This window comes from Coenobita brevimanus, chromosome 57 (genome assembly GCF_032717465.1).
Source record: "Coenobita brevimanus isolate Jiangsu-jjx chromosome 57, ASM3271746v2, whole genome shotgun sequence".
NCBI lineage: Eukaryota > Metazoa > Arthropoda > Malacostraca > Decapoda > Coenobitidae > Coenobita > Coenobita brevimanus.
In genome coordinates this window covers 14,342,869-14,354,694 of record NC_137010.1, presented here as the reverse complement: position 1 = coordinate 14,354,694, position 11,826 = coordinate 14,342,869, and the positions used below count along the sequence as shown (strand labels likewise).

The 11,826-nt window shown below is 43.6% G+C and overlaps 1 pseudogene; it reads left to right on the top strand.

Annotated features, from left to right (window-relative positions):
* The first annotated feature begins 2,096 nt into the window (after positions 1–2,096).
* LOC145402478 (5S ribosomal RNA) lies at positions 2,097–2,211 on the top strand (annotated as a pseudogene).
* Positions 2,212–11,826: the final 9,615 nt, after the last annotated feature.

Below are 11,826 nucleotides of genomic sequence, written 5' to 3'. Positions count from 1 at the left end.
TTGGAGATAAGAGCCTCGAGATTATTTATAGTGTCAGCATGGAGAAATTGGTTATCATCAGCATATTGCACCAAAGAACATCCATTTATACTCTCAGCAAGGTCATTAACATAGATGGTAAACAAGACAGGACCAAGGATTGAGCCTTGAGGGACCCCGTAAGCTACATTCAGTTTATCAGATATAGTGTTGCTCAGGCGGACAGACTGAGTCCTATTTTCTAGGTAACTTTTGAACCAGAAGCAGTCAATATTAAGCTTAGCACATTTACTTAAAAGAATGTTGGGACTAATACTATCGAAAGCTTTGGAGAGGTCACACAAGGTTAACAGTGTAACTTGCTTAGAGTCCATGTTATTATATATTTTATCTGTTATGACAGTAAGAGCGGTCTCGGTGGATAATCTAGGACGAAATCCATGTTGGGTATTAGACAGTGATTTGTTAGATTCCAAGAAGTGTATGAGCCGATTGGTAACAACCTTTTCGAGTATTTTAGTGACAATGGGCAATAGTGAGATTGGTCTGTAATTGCTTACATCATTTACATCACCACTTTTATAGAGAGGAAGTACCAATGCATGTTTCCAGGCTGTAGGAAAAATGCCTGTTGCGATAGAAGTATTGATAATACAGGTTAAGTAAAAAGCTATAACACAGAGTGCGTCCTTAACAAATCTCAGTGAAATGCCATCCGAGCCCACAGAACGAGTTTCATTTAAGCCTTTTATCGTAAGAATGATAGTGTCGGTATCTACAGGATGAGGTCTAAAAAGATTACATTCACTTGAGATTATATTTGGAGAATTGATAGAACCTGACACGTTTTCACCATGGAGGACTTCTTGTGTTCTTTCATACGTCTTCTTACCGACATTTGCAAAATGAAAATTGAATTTGTCAGCTTTATTCTTATTATCACAGTTGTAACCGTCCGAGTTAATTTTACAGTTTGGGATAATTTCTCATTATTTTCCACGTCGCTGAAGTACTTCCTCTGCTATTACATAACCGACTGCGATAGTAGTCTGCTTTCCCCTCTGTAATGAGAGCTTTAACAAGCTTCTTTTCTTGTTTATATTGTTCATAGAGAGCTATATTATGTCGATCAGATTTAATTTTTTTATGAGTATCATTTCTAACGCTCATAGCCTGCCGTATATAATCGTTCATCCATGGTGCAAGAGGAAAGAAAGACAGAAGAGGGAGTGTAAAGTCACCCATAGGCAGAAGGAAGAGGAAAGAATGAAAGTAAAGAAAGACAGAAGAGGAAGGGAGTACTGTACATAAGGAAGGAGGAGAAGAAAGAGCAGACACCCAAGAGCCGCACTACATAGAGTGAGTGGATGGTGAGCACCCTATATATATAGATAGATAGATCGATAGATATGTATGTATATATACAGTAGACCCTTTTTATCTGTGGATTTAAGTTTCTGCAGATCAGACTTATTTTAATACTGTACAATACCCTGTAACTTAATTTGAAATTGCCACACAATGCTCACTTCTTTTGTTGCTACAGTTAGTGTACCCACACCCATGGGCATTCCCACCACTCCACTAGTCTTATTGTAAACAGTAGTCAGTTCGGTATGTACGTCATTGTCACCCTTCTCGTGTTTACAGCTCTGCTGTACTTTCATTGTGTAAGTAAAAAATGGCTCCCAAGAAACAAGTAAAGGATAAAAGCAATCCTTCTAAGCCAAAGAGAGAGTGCAAGGTGTTATCATTGGCAGAGAAAAGGGTCAGACTAGACTCACAACTTACCTACAAGGCCGCCACACATCTCGTTGCTTCACCACATTAGCACTGGAGGAACTGCAGTACAATCATTGTCGTCATCATACAGCAATGATCATCATCATACAGCAATCATCGTCATTTATACAGCAATCATCATCATCATACAGCAATCGTCGTCATTAAGAGAATGCACAGGTGAGTGTTAACATGTATTTGTAATATTTTAAAGTATGTTTTTATTTTTTCAGGGATGTGCTTAGCTTATGGGGAAATAATATGCCATTTTGTGATGATAAGTATCTGCGGAATTTGCCTTCCGCCGGTGTCTCTGGAACCTAAACCTCGCGGATAACAAGGGCCCACTGTATATATACCGCTTCCCGTCCGATCAGGGAAGTTAAGCAACGTTGGGTCTGGTTAGTACTTGGATGGGTGACCGCCTGGGAACACCAGATGCTGTTGGATCGTTCTTCCTACATGTCAAGTGGGGTTGGTGGAGGATTAGTGCCCCTCCCTGTAAAACAATTAACTCTAAGCCCTTGGCCACCCCGTTTGGGATACATGGCATCTGGCAATGAATGAATGAATATATATATAAAGTATGAGAGAGAAATTCTGTGAAACTGGAACATATGCACATATGCAGGTCTTGGTTATTCAGTTTGTATGTGGATGAAGCAGCGAAATTCAAAATGATGACAGCAGGCATAGGAATTAACTTAAAATTACAGGGAAGTATATGGAAATTCTGGACATGCCTGTATGCTGGCAATGCAATGCTGCAGGTAGGAAATAAGGGGGGTCTGCAGAATATTGTGAGTTTGAAGGGTGTATACAGGGAAATTCAAAATGAATGCAAATAACTGAGAAGAAGGAATATGTAGAATTTTATTTCACAATATAGGACAGAATGGAAATATAAGGAAATGCAGAGCATTGATGAGTGATGAGTTGCTTGAAAAGGTGGATATTTTTAGGTATCTTGAAACCTTATTGTACAAGTATGGTCAAAATCACTTCTGAAATAGAAGAGTAGTCGGTAAACTTTGCAGTACAGTGTACAGCTTCTTGAAGAGATGGAGGGATAGTGTAGAAGTGCAATGATCTTTGTAAGCTGCTTCCAGCACTCATATGGAAGTGAAAATTGGGCAGTGAATGATCTCTGGATTTCAGGCTGTAGAAATAAAGTTCCTCAGAATAGCTGCTGGCATAAACAGGATGTATGAATAGAAATTTACAAGAGATTTGGATTGAAAGTGCTGTGGGTGAATGGACAGAGAAATACAGTGAGATGTGAGCATACTGAGATTTAACATACATATTACCAAAGAAGTTTGTGAAAGTGAGACTGAGGATAATTTTGGAAAATGACTATGTGATCGTGGAGAGCCGCCATTAGGTGACCAAGGCCGACACATGCAAACATGTTGGAGCCTTTAAAAACAAAACGATGTGGAAGAAGATAGTAGCAGTAGAGTAACCCTTGTCTTTCTGGCCAAGCAGACCCATCAGCTCGAGCAAGCAATTGCCCCTGCCTGGGCATCCCTTTCAGTGAACTGAAGTTCCACTGGAGTGTACAGTGAGGCTTGAGAAGGAGTATGGAGGATTGGTTCCTGGAAGGATGCTGCATTTGTGTCACTCCACCCAGTTAACCCATTTGCACCTAGTGTCCTTAATACAGAACATAGCTGGGCATTTACAACTATGAGCCAATAGATGGAGGTCAGTACACTTAGTACCCTTCCAACAAAGTCCCTCGCCCAGGACCTGCGGGAGCTAATGGATTAAACACTGCCAAATCTATCAGTTTCTTTAACCCATTTGTGCCCAGTGTCCTCAATAGAAGATGGAGCTGGGCATTTTAAGAATTTAATAAAGAAGGGAACCCCAGGCTAAGGAACTATGAGCTTTGGGACTATGAGCCAATAGGTGGAGGGTGTTACACTCAGTACCCTACCAGCAAAGCCCCTCGCCCAGGAACTGTGGGAGCTAATGGTTCAACGGGCACCTTAGTAGGCTCCACATCATCCTGTTAAAGCCATGACTTGCTGTACTATAGGGTTACGTCAAGTGAAAACTTGTCGCATGATGATTTGTCTTATAATGAGATCGATATAACACGGGTTCAGAGGGAGTAGGGAGGGTGCCTTTGATTAAAAAATAAAACTAACCCCAAAAAAGCTCTACCACCCACCTGAAGTACGTCCTTTGCTGGTCTAAACCATCACTAAGGGTACCTCCTGAGGCTAGGGGACAGCTGGATGGCCTGAACGATCACACCAGGTCCTCAAGAGGAGGTGGCCTAATTGTCCAGTTTATACAACACCCCATGAACAACACATGTAAAGCATATACACTGTTTATCCTAGTACAGTACTGCTATAATGTTAACCACATCAATGACACAAGAAAGTGGTAGTGCATGAATTATGAAACTGCAAATGGTATATCTCCAGTTTGATGACAAGGATCACATCACAGAGGGGGTGATCAGTAGGCATTTTTGTCTATTCTAGGATAGGTTTTTACCCCAGACGATTCATGATATGCATATTCTGTAATGTGAGGAACACGTTGCATGCGAAACTGCTTCAGATAAGGCAATTTGAGCTTTGAATGAGCAGTAGGAATTTTAATGTTGAGTCTGAATCTGATCTACATTACACATCAATATCCTCATTTATAATTTTTTATGGAAACTTAAACACCCAGGGCCCCAACACGACAGGTCAAAAGATCTACTGCAGTTCCGGCTCAAAAGGGGTCAGGAGAAAATACGTGTGCTCCCAGAAGCCACCCCTGAATCGTGGGGATATGAATGTCTGCCCAAGAAGGACACAGGGAGTTGGTGTGCCCTGTGGCTGGAAGTCCCTCTACCCCAAAACCGCCACACCGCTCCTATCGTCAATCAAGCCACCAGTACCAGCAGTGATGAGGGCTCGTCAACTAAGTACTTGCTAGAGGCAGCACAACTGGGCTTGCTAGATGCGGCTTGGCAATGCAGAAAGAGTTCTAGTGTTCCAGTGTGATTGCTAGAGGTGGCTAAGCAACACAGAAGGAGCTCCAATGTGCATGCTAGATGCAGCACCCCCAAGCTTGCTAGAGGCAGTATGGCAAAGCAGAAGGAGTTCCAGACCACACACTTCCGGAGCCCGGCAAGCTTCCCCAACGTGACGCTGAAGCTGGAGCAAGCCCTCCACCCATACTCCACCTCCTCCCCCATGCTGCAGCACCCAACACATACTGTACACTTAACATAAACATTCTTCAAATCAACATAAATGGCATAAACACCAAAAAACAAGAACTCACACAATTCATCAAACACCAAAACATATACTGTACATTGCCATCTTACAAGAAACAAAACTACGCAGAACACAAAAAACACCTACATTTCATAATTTCACCATCATTAGATAAGACTGGGCTGATGGCGGTGGCAGTGGACTCATCACCCTGGTACACAAATCCATCAACTTTTCAGATACTAGTGCACACACAAAGTCACTTCTCCTCCCAGATGACACCACGACAGAAATTCAGTCAATTAAAATACACACTGGTAACAAATCACACAACAATCACCAACACATACATTTCCACCCAGTCATTCCCCACAGTACCACACAGTTACACTCCACAGATACACCACATCACTAACATACCCAACATCATCCTGGGTGGTGATTTCAACGCCAAGTTGTCAGGCTGACGTGTCAACAACCCTGACACAGACAGAGGGCTGGTACTACAATCACAGACAGATCATCTTTCCGTACTGAACAGTCTAGATCAACGTACCCATATCCCACACCAAGCCCTCTTCCTTCTATCATCCCCAGACATCACCTTCTCCTCCTCAAACCTCGTCCCCACCACATCCTGGAGACTGGTCAAAACCCTAGGTTATGATCACCTCCCAATCATCATTACTACCAAAACGAGAATCACCCCAGCTGGCCACAGACACACATGCAATAATTGTAAGAGAGCCAACTGGGAGGCCTTTGCAAATGAAACAGAACAACATTTCGAAACACTAAATAGTACACCGATCACAAACATAAACATTTCTGAGCATACTTTCAATACATTTATACAAAATGCAGACAAAAGACACATCCCTAGAGGCAACAGAAAGAGAGACAACCCCAACTTCACACCAGAAATTCAAGGCCTCATCACTCAACAGGACACACTGCGACACTCCCCAACACCTCATACACAAGACACTGTACACAAATACAAGAACTCAACACCCAAATAAACAATATCAGAACAGCAAACACTAAACTGGAATAATTATCTCCAAACACTTGACCACAAAACAAACACCAGTAAACTCTACAAAACACTAAACAGCAACACACTCTCCAACAGCAACACTACACACATGCTGACATCACAACAACAGACACCATACTTTCAAACAAACAACAAGCAAACACTCTCATCAATCACTTTTCACAAGTCAGCCATCTAAACCCCCATCCCGAAGACCAACGTATCATCCGACGTAAAAGACAGTTCCCCACAGACCCAGATTATGCACCTTTCACTTACAACCAGACGAAGCACATCATTAGCAACCTTTAGCACTCATCTCCCTGTGGACCAGACAACAAGCAACATTCACCTTAAACACCTTGGACCACAAGGCATACAAGCACTTACCAACATATCAGACTACAGCTACTCACACAACATAATACCCAACATCTGGAAGCATGGCATTATCATCACTATCCCTAAACCCAACAAAGACCCCACGTTACCTTCCTAACACCGCCCCATCACACTCCTCTTAAGTCACTGAATGACTGGTACTACAACTAGTCACACCTCACATTCCCCTAGCCCAATCACAACAAGGCTTTAGGCCACTACACTCCACAAACACCCTTCTTACAGTCCTTAAACAGAGAGTTTTCGATGGCATGAATTCAGCTAGGCCACCACACAGAACACTCCTAGACATCACCCACACGAAGGAACATCAAAACAACACCCAGCACACAATATCATACACAAATACTGTCATCTCTCCCCCCTTGCCCACCTCAGACCAGCTTCCAGAAGTATATCCACACTTAAATCACTCGCCGCTCCATTCAGTCGCTTAAAGACAACACACAACTGCATGCACGGCCTCCTGACATCCACCCTTCTGAATCCTATTGCCCTCATGAGGACAGGGTCCACCTGGCCAGGCTGAGATGTGGGCACCATCCAGCCCTCTTAAGCTACCAGAAGAGGCTGGATGACTCCGTCCCGATGCCTTTCCAGGATGTAACACAGCACCCCATACTATTAAGCACATTATGGAAGACTGCATTGCACACAATCACCTATGCCAACAACACAACATACACTATTTGAGAGCTCTGTGGGAAAGCCCAATCTCGGCCATGGCCTTCCTAAGGGACTCGGGGCTATTCGGCCAGACCACCTAGGGAACAACTATTACTACTACTACTACTACAGCTACTCACACAGCATAATACCCAATATCTGGAAGCATGACACTATCATTACTATCCCCAAACCCAACAAAAGACCCCACATTACCTTCCTCACACTGCCCCATCACACTCCTCTGCACCCCCTCCAAAGTCACTGAACAACGGATATTACAACTAGTTACACCTCACACTCCCCTAGTCCCATCACAACATGGTTTTAGGCCACTACACTCCACAAACACTCTTCTTACAGACCTTACACAGAGAGTTTTTGATGGCATCAATTCAGCTAGGTCACCACACAGAACATTCCTAGTCACACTAAACATTAGCAAAATTTTTGATGCCATCCCCTGTCACAACCTCACAAACAAAATATTCAACACAAACATGCACAATAACACAAAAAGATGGCTGGCAAACTATTTAGCAGGCAGATGTGCACATGTAACATTTGCCAGTCAGTCATCGAACATCTGAAGCTTCACAGCGTCCCCCAAAGATCTGTTTTGTCCCCTACTCTCTTTAACTTGTACATGCAAGACATAACCACACCCCACACACCACAAATACACATAGCTTCCTATGCAGACGACATAGCACTTACATGTACACACCAAAACACAAACACAACTGCACACATCCTCCAACCTTACCTCAACACACTACACGAATGGTTCAACACAAACAGGCTCAAAATAGCCCCAGCCAAATCTACAGTGACCCTTCTCACAAACTGGATAGCAGAACACAGTCACATTCCACACCTCACCATAAACAACCCCCCCCCCCTCCACACACACACACACACACACACACACACGCTGGTGCAGTGGTAACGTTCTCGCTTGCCATCTGGTAGACGGGAGTTCGCGCCTCGCTCAGGTTGTGAAAAGTTTCACTGACGAAGTGGGTGGTTACTGTCCCCCTCGAGCAAGGGGACGGGTGTGTGCGTGTGTGAAGGTCACAGCCTTGCCCTTAGATCGGACTATATGAGCTCTCAGCTCCCTTCCGGGAGGGTAAAAGCTGACGATCGCGACCATCAAGTGATCCTGACCGACCCGGTGAATTACACACACACACACACACTCTCCTTGGTGTAACATACAGTACATCAATATCATTTAAATAACAGATTGCAAACATTAAAGATAAATTAACACCAAGATCCAATGCCTTAAGGTCACAGGATACAAACAATGTATACGTTCAGTGATGAATTATGCAAGCCCTGCTTGGGCTTTGAACGTCACTAAAACACACTACAGCTCACTACATACCATACAAAACAAGGTCCTAAAAATAATCACAGGTTGGACAGCTACTACACCCACGGACCACCTACACCAAGAAACCAAAGTCCTCAAAGTCAAGGATCACCTAGACGTGAGAGGCACCCTGATTCTCGCTGCAGCCTCCACATACCCACAACATCCACTACACTACATGGCAGCACATCCACACACACCGAGGAACAGCAAAACAACACTCGGCACACGATATCGTACACAAATACTGTCATCTCTCCCCCCTAACCCACCTCAGACGAGCTTCCAGAAGCATGTCCATACTCAAATCACTCGCTGCTCCATTCAGTCACTTAAAGACGACACACAGCTGCATGCACGGACTCCTGATATCCACCCTTCTGAATCCTATCTCCCTCATGAGGACAGGGTCCACCTGCCCAGGCTGAGATGTGGGCATCATCCAGCCCTGTTGAGTTATCAGAAGAGGCTGGATGACTCTGTTGCTGATGCTTGTCCAGGATGCAACACAGCATCCCATAATATTAAGCACATTATGGAAGACTGCATTGCACACAATCACCTGCGCCAACAAAACAACATACACTCCTTGAGAGCTCCAAGCCCAGTCTCGGCCATGGCCTTCCTCAGGAACCTGGGACTCTTTGGCCAGACTGACTAGGGAACAACTACTACTACTAAAACTACTACAGTGTCTTAATAACTATCACTTTGCTTGTGAGGTGGAGCCAAGAAATGCAAAGATATTCAAAGAGTTGAATGATAAGTAAATGATTGTATGATACATTTCATTGGGTACGCTGTTTTTTTGTTCTGTGTATAAGGAGAAGGATGAGGAAATTATAGATGCAAAAAACTTTGGACCAGATAACGAAGGTAATGGATAGTCCTAGAAGGTATGATAAGGAAAAGAGTTAATACTGATGAGATTCAGTTTGGGTTTATGCCAGACAAAGGGACCACTCATACCACATTTGCTGTCCAACAGCTTCAGGAAGATTATATAGGTAAGAAAAGGAAGCTGTACTTTGTTGATTTCGCGAAGACCTCCAACAGAGTCCCTCTGGAGGTGAAGTGGGCAAGGTGAAAGCCTAGGATTGAGGAGTGGTAGTAGTAGTAGTAGTAGTAGTAGTTGTTCCTTAGGCAGTCTGGCCGAACAGCCCCGAGTCCCTTAGGAAGGCCATGGCCAAGACCGCTCAGACCGGGCTTTCCCACAGAGTTCTCAAAGAGTGTATGTTGTGTTGTTGGCGTAGGTGTTTGTGTGCAATGCAGTCTTCCATAATGTGCTTAATAGTATGGGGTGCTGTGTTGCATCCTGGACAGGCATCAGCGACGGAGTCATCCAGCCCTCTTAAGCTACTTGCCCGGGCGACCGAAGCCACTCCCAGGTACTCGAGCCCCGTGATGGCCAGGGGGCTTTGCAGTGGTTTGGCCCCCATGCTGTCCTCCTCTTCTCTTCAACAGCCTCTGGGGGGTAGACCCACGATGAAGATGCCACTGCTCCAGGTCCTTGAGGAGTGGTTGGTTAGAGTGGTTATGGCTATGTATGTGGGTGCTCATACCCAGGTGAGAGTGATTGGAGATTTGAGTGATGAAATTTCTGTGAATGTTGGTGTGCATCAGGGGTCAGTCTTAAGTACCTTCTTGTTTGTCGTAGTGCTTGAAGCTTTCTCACATGACTTCAGAAATGGCCTCCCATGAAAGATGTTGAATGCTGATAATTTGGTGTTGACTGCAGAGAACTGAAAGGGAGGTGGATGAAAGATTTACGAAATGAAGAGATGGAATGGGGAACAAAGGTTTGAGAGTAAATGTAAATAAAACAAAAGTGATCATATCTTGCGCTGGTAGCGGTACTGCCAAAGCAGAGGGAATGTGGCCATGTACAGTTTGCCACAAGGGTGAGGGAAGTTACTCCATCTTGTACTGTGTTTGTGACAAGTGGGTGCATAAGATATGTAGTGGTATGAGAGACAGACAGCGAAATAATGCTGATTTCATATGTGCGGTGTGTCAGAGAGAGCATGTAGAGATTGTCAGGCGTGAAAGGATTAATCTTACTGGAGAGTCTCTTGAGTGTTAGAAGTTTGTTATTGGGGGGATATGTTGTGTGCTGGGGGTGGGTCTGGAGCTAGTCTGTGGCTAGGGTAAGGAGTGGTTAGAGGAAGCTCAGGGAGCTGTCGCCTCTCCTAACACTGAGAGGGCTCTTTCTCCATGCTAGGGGATCTTTGTAAGAGGCATGTGTTTGGAGTGTAGTGTAATGATGTACTGAGGTAAGAACTGGGCAGTACAGGAAGAGGATGTTCATGGGCTCAAACACACAGAAATGATAATGATTAGATGGATGTGTAGTGCATCCCTGAATGCAAGGCCTGGGGGGGCTAGGATTACGACTGAAGAGTTGGGAGGAAGAATGGGACTGAAATGTATCGCTCTTGTGATGGATGGTTGAGATGGTTTTGACAAGTTGAGAGGATGGATCATGTTTTGATGTGGAAGGTGAGAAGTATGAATGTCAGCATCAAAGGTTGGGTTGCAAAAGGGAGACAAAAAGAGATCTGAGACAAGTCAGAGTGTGACCTCAGGGATAAGGGGTTGAAAAGGGTGACTGCCAGAGATTGAGCAGCATGAAGAGACGCCAATAGGTGACAACAGCCAATGCATGCAAACATTTTGGAGACTTTATAAACAATGTGATACATTATGCTTTTCTATTTCCTTTTATGAAGCCTACTCACTCTACCATATTTTAGTGGTAGGAAGGATTAGGATAATACGAAGGTGAAAGGTTCACAATGTAGAATCGGAGATGATGGGATGATGAGAAGTTCAAATGTCAGTGTGGTACAGGTACATGAAGGAGCCTGACTTGGAGTGATGGGAGAAAGCCAGAATGAGTGATAAAAGAGGCTTGTAGGTGTTTCAGCTGCAACCATACCAAACAGTAAACACAGACAGAACCAGCCAACATCATACCTGTCTCAGAAATAAGAAAGAAACTGCATGTTTTAAAGTTTTATTTATAAAGTTCAAGAGGTTCATCCATACCTCACATACAAAAACCAGTCCAAAAATTTTAATATTGGTAAAAAAAAAAAATAATAAATAAAAATAAAAATAAAAAAATAGCTTGGAAATGGATGCACAACACTCAAAATAACTTGCATACCACAAAAAGTGTCTCAATTTGCTTTCACATGATCATGAAATTACATGATGGAAGTTGAGACACAAACTGAAATGAAAAAGAAAATCTGTAACAAGACCTTCCATGAAAATAATATAATCAGTAAAACTGTCTCCAATTTGGATGCTTCCTGCAAAACAAACCCTCTAGTTATACAAGA